Source organism: Muntiacus reevesi, chromosome 18 (assembly GCF_963930625.1).
Source record: "Muntiacus reevesi chromosome 18, mMunRee1.1, whole genome shotgun sequence".
In the NCBI taxonomy this organism is placed as follows: Eukaryota; Metazoa; Chordata; class Mammalia; order Artiodactyla; family Cervidae; genus Muntiacus; species Muntiacus reevesi.
Window position 1 is genome coordinate 52,892,226 of NC_089266.1, and position 6,000 is coordinate 52,898,225.

A 6,000-nucleotide genomic window follows, 5' to 3' on the forward strand; every position below is an offset into this window, starting at 1 on the left:
GACAGTGAAGAATCTGCATGCAATGTGGAAGACCCAGGTTTGATACCTGGGTCAGGAAGATCCCGTGGAGAAGGGCATGGCTACCTATTCCAGTATTCTTGCCTGGAGAATTCCATGGACAGAGGAGACTGGTGGGCCTCAGTCCATGGGGTCACAAAGAGTCGGACGTGACTGAGCGACTAACAATTTCACTTTTTAATATTGCCGAGGTTCATCCATCTTGTAGTATTTCAATACTTCATTTCTCTTTATTGCCAGATAATATTCTATTGTGTGGATATACATTTTGCTTATTTATTCATCAGTTGATGGACATTTGGGCTGCTATATGTTTTGGATATTATAGATAATACTGCTATAAACATTTATATACAAGTTTTTGTGTGGACATATATTTCCCTATGTCCTAGAATATATACTTGGGACCCAAAGTGTTGAGTCATATGGTAACCTATATTTAACTATGCGGTGAACTGTCAGACTGTTTTCCAAAGTGATTGCACCATTTTACATTCCTACCAGCAGTATATGAGGGTGCTAGTTTCTCTACATCCTTGCCAGTACTTGTTATGAGCTGACTTTTTTATTATAGCCACCCTAGTAGGTGATGCTGTTAAAGTGCTGAACTCTTTATGCCAGCAAATTTGGAAAACTCAGCAGTGGCCCCAGGACTGGAAAAGGTCAGATTCCATTCCAATCCCAAAGAAAGGCAAGGCCAAAGAATGTTCAAATTACCATACAATTGCACTCATTTCACATGCCAGCAAGATTATGCTCAAAATCCTCCAAGCTAGGCTTCACCAGTATATGAATTGAGAACTTCCAGAGGTACAAGTTGGGTTCAGAAAAGGCAGAGGAACCAGATATCAAATTGCCAACCTACACTGGATCATAGAAAAAGCAAGGGAATTCCAAAAAACATCTACTTCTGCTTCATTGACTATACTAAAGTCATTGACTGTGTGGATTACAACAAACCATGGAATAGTCTTAAAGAGATGGGAATGCCAGATCACCTTACCTGTCTCCTGAGAAACCTGTATGCAGATCCAGAATCAACAGTTAGAACTGGACAAGGAACAATGGACTGGTTCAAAATTGGGAAAGGAGTACATCATGGATGTATGCGGTCACCATGCTTACTTAACTTATATGAAGAGTACATCATGAGAAATGCTGGGCTGGATGAAGCACAAGTTGGGATCAAGATTTCCAGGAGAAATATCAACAACCTCAAATATGCAGATGATACCACTTTAATGGCAGAAAGTGAAGAGGAATTAGGAGCCTCTTGATGAAGGTGAAAGAGAAGAGTGAAAAAACTGGCTTAAAACTCAACATTCAAAAAACGAAGATCATGGCATCTGGTCCTATCACTTCATGGCAGAATGATGGGGAAAATCTGCAAACAGTGTCAGATTTCATTTTCTTGGGCTCTAAAGTCAATGCGGATGGTGACTAAAGCCACGAAATTAAAATGTGCTTGCTCCTTTGAAGAATAGCTATGACAAACCTAGACAGAGTGTATAAAAATAGACATCACTTTGCCAACGAAGGTCCATATAGTCAAAGCTATTGTTTTTCCAGTAGTCACGTATGGATGTGAGAGTTGGATCATAAAGTAGGGTTAGTCCTGAAGAAAGGCTGCTTTCAAACTGTGGTGTTGGAGAAGACTTTAGAGAGTCCCATGGACTGCAAGGAGTTCAAACCAGTCAATCCTAAAAGGACATCAACCCTGAATATTCATTGGAAGGACTGGTGTTAAAGCTGAAGCTCCAATGCTTTGGCCACCTGATGTGGAGAGCTGACTGACAAAAAGACCCTGATGCCGGGAAAGACAGAAGGCAAGAGGAGAAGGGGGAGACAGAGGATGAGATGGTTGGATGGCATCACCGACTCAATGGACATGAGCTTGAGCAAACTCTAGGAGCTAGTGAAGGACAGGGAAGCGTGGCGTGCTGTAGTTCATGGGGTCACAGAGTTGGACAAGACTTGGCAACTGATTAACAATAGTAGATGTGACGTAGTATCTTACAGTTTTCATTTGCATTTCCTTGATGCTAATAACGTTGAGCATCTTTTCAGGTCCTTATTGAAATTTGTATATCTTCTTTGGAGAAATGTCTATTCAGATCCTTTGTCCATTTTTAAAATTAGATTGTCATTTTATTGTTGATTTATAAGATTTTTTTTTACATATTGTAGATATGAGGTCTTTTATCAGAGATTTAAAAACATTTTGTCCCATATTGTGTGTGTGTTTTTTTTTTTTACCTTCTTATGTTTTCCTTGGAAGCACAAGATATTTTTACTTTTGATGAAGTAAAACTAATTTACTATTTATCTATTTTTGCCCCGTCACTTGTGCTCGTGGTGTCATCATCTAAGAAACCATTGTCTAATCCAAGGGCATAAAGATAATTATTTGCTTCTCTGAGTATTCTGCTGGTGTGTGGCAATTTTGGATGAGCTACAAAGACATTTAATTAATAAATGATTATATCTGTATTGCACAAAATGATTCCAGCAATAAGAATTTAGCTCCCACCATCAGCCACCCAGTTACTCAGTTTTTCAATTCCAGTGTACATGTGTAGAGATTTTAGAATTGTTAAAATGAGAAGCAGCTTATTTTTTATCAACTAGTGTACAGGGATTATGTACGATCGTTTTTATCTTCAGTTTCATAAACTCCACTTATTTCCTTTATTCCACTACCTGCTTCAGAGAGGTTGCTTTATTTATTTGTAGCATATTTAGATTATTTTATCACACTTTGTATTTCATGGTGGGTTCCCCAAATCTCCTGAATGATAATTAAAAACTTGTATGAATTAGCACTATTTACAATAGTCAAGATATGGAAACAACGTAAATGTCCATCAAAAGATGAATGGGTAAAGATGTGGTGTGTGTATATATATATGGGAATCAGATTTGGAGATCAAATTTCCAACAGCTGTTGGATCACAGAAAAAGCAAGAGAGTTCCAGAAAAACATTTACTTCTGCTTTATTGACTATGCCAAAGCCTTTGATTGTGTGGATCACAACAAACTATGGAAAATTCTTCAAGAGATGGGAATACCAGACCACCTTACCTACCTCTTGAGAAATCTGTATGCAGGTCAAGAAGCAACAGTTAGAACCAGATGTGGAACAACAGACTGGTTCCAAATAGGGAAAGGAGTATGTCAAGGCTTTATATTGTCACCCTGCTTATTTAACTTTTATGCAGAGTACAGCATATGAAATGCCAGGCTGGATGAAGCACAAGCTGGAATCAAGATTGCCGGGAGAAGTATCAATAACCTTAGATATGCAGATAACACCACCCTTATGGCAGAAAGTGAAGAAGAACTAAACAGCTTCTTGATGAAAGTGAAAAAGAAGATTGAAAAAGTTGTCTTAAAACTCAACAGTCACAAAACTAAGATCATGGCATCTGATCCCATCACTTCAAGGCAAATAGATGGGGAAACAACGGAAACAGTGACAGATTTTATTTTCTTGGGCTCCAAAATCACTGCAGATGGTGACTGCAGCCATGAAATTAAAGGACTCTTGCTCCTTGGAAAAAAAACTATGACCAACCTAGACAGCATATTAAAAAGCAGAGACATCACTTTGCCGACAAAGTCAGTCTAGTCGAAGCTGTGGTTTTTCCAGTAGTCATGTACAGATGTGAGAGTTGGACTATAAAGAAAGCTGAGCACCAAAGAATTGATTCTTTTGAACTGTGGTGTTGGAGAAGACTCTTGAGAGAGTCCCTTGGACTGCAAGATCAAACCAGTCAATCCTAAGGGAAATCAGTCCTGAATATTCATTGGAAGGACTGATGCTGAAGCTGATGCTCCATACTATGGCCACCTGATGTGAAGAATTGGCTCATTTGTAAAGATTCTGATGCTGGGAAAGATGGAAGGTGGGAGGAGAAGGGGATGACAGAGGATGAGATGGTTGGATGGCATCACCGACTCAATGGACATGCGTTTGAGCAAGCTTTGGGAGTTGGTGATGGACAGGGAAGCCTGGTGTGCTGCTATCCATGGGGTCACAAAGAGTCAGAGAGGACTGAGTGACTGAACTGACTGACTGATTGATATGATGGAATATTACTTTGCCATAAAAGAAGGAAATAATGCCATTTACAGCAACATGAAAGGATATAGAGATTATTATACCAAGCAAAGTAAGTCAGAAAAAGACAAATACCATATGATTTCATTTATATGTGGAATCTAAAATAAGACACAATTGAACATATCTACAAAACAGAAACAGGGCTTCCCAGGTGGCGCTAGTGGTAAAGAACCCGCCTACCAATGTAGGAGACAAAGGAGATACAGGTTTGATCCCTGGGTCAGGAAGATTCCCTGAAGAAGGGCATGACAAGTCACTCCGGTATTCTTTCCTAGAAAACCCCATGGACAGAGGAGCCTGGCAGGCTTCAGTCCACAGGGTTGCAAAGAGGCAGACACAACTGAAGTGACTTAGCATGTATGCACAAAACAGAAACAGATTCACAGATATAAAGAATAGATTTGAGGTTGCTAAGGGGAGTGGGATTGGGAATGGAAGGATTGGGAGTTTGGGATTAACAGATGAAAACTATTATATATAGGATAAATAATAAGGTTCTACTGGAACATAGGGAACTATATTCAATATCCTGTGATAAACCATAATGGAACAAATATGAAAAAGAATATGTATATATACCCCAATACAAAATGTATAAATGAATCACTTTGCTATATAGTAGAAATTAACACAATATTATAAATTAACTCTACTTCAATAAAATTTTGAAAAAACCATTATGCATTAAACTTTACACTCTTGGTGGTTTTATGGGTTTCAGGTCTCATACTCATAGTATATGAACAGAAGTTTCACCACTCTCAAAAAAGTCCCACATATTTCATCTGTTCTACTCCCCTCCTCCTGAGCCCCTGACAACCACTAACTGTTAACCGTCTCTACAATTTTGTCTGTCCTAGAAAGGGAAAAGTGAAGTCGCTCAGTCATGTCTGACTCTTTGCAACCCCGTGGACTGTAGCCTACCAGGCTCCTCCATCTGTGGGGTTCTCCAGGCAAGAATACTGGAGTGGGTTGCCATTTCCTTCTCCAGGGGATCTTCCCGACCCAGGGATCAAACCCAGGTCTCCCACATTGCAGGCAGACGCTTTACCCTCTGAGCCACCAGAATGTCATATAATTGGAATACATACAGTATGTAGTTTTTTCAGACTGGCTTCTTTCACTTAGCCACATGCATTTAAGATTCATCCATGTCTTCCAGTTTCAGATAGCAGAGTAGAAACAAGACATGCATTCATCTCCTCCTGTGAGAGCATCAAAATCACAAATAGCTGTTGAACAGCCACTGACAGGAGGATGCTGGAACCTACCAAAAAAAGATATCCCACAAAGAAGAAGCTGCAGTGAGACGATAGGAGGGGTGCAATCACAATCAAATCAAATCAGATACCAGTCGGTAGGTGACCCACAAACTGGAGAACAATAATATCAAAGAAGTTCTCCCACTGTTGTGAAGGTTCTGAATGACACATCAGGCTTTGGAGCCTGGGGACCCAACAAAGGGTCTGCGACTCCCCAGAGAATATGACCTCGAAAGCCAGTGGGATTTGGTTAGAAGACTTCCACAGGACAGGGGGAGACAGGGACTCCGGTCTTGGAGGGCACAAACAAAACGCTGCACGCACCGAGACTCAGAGGAAAGGAGCGGTGACTCCTCAGCTTCGGTGACTCCACCGAAACTACCTGCTGGTGTCGGATGGTTTCCTGTGGGAGCCTGGGTCGCCAGGGGCTCGCCACGGGGTTGGCGGCACTGGCAGCAGCTGTCTGCGAAGGTCCCCCTTGGGATGAACCCTCTTGGAGTTTGTCATTAACCCGACCATAGACCCCAGGACTGGACTGCCTCAGGCCGAAAAACCACCAGGGAGGGAGTGCAAGCCCACCCATCAGCAGAAAATTG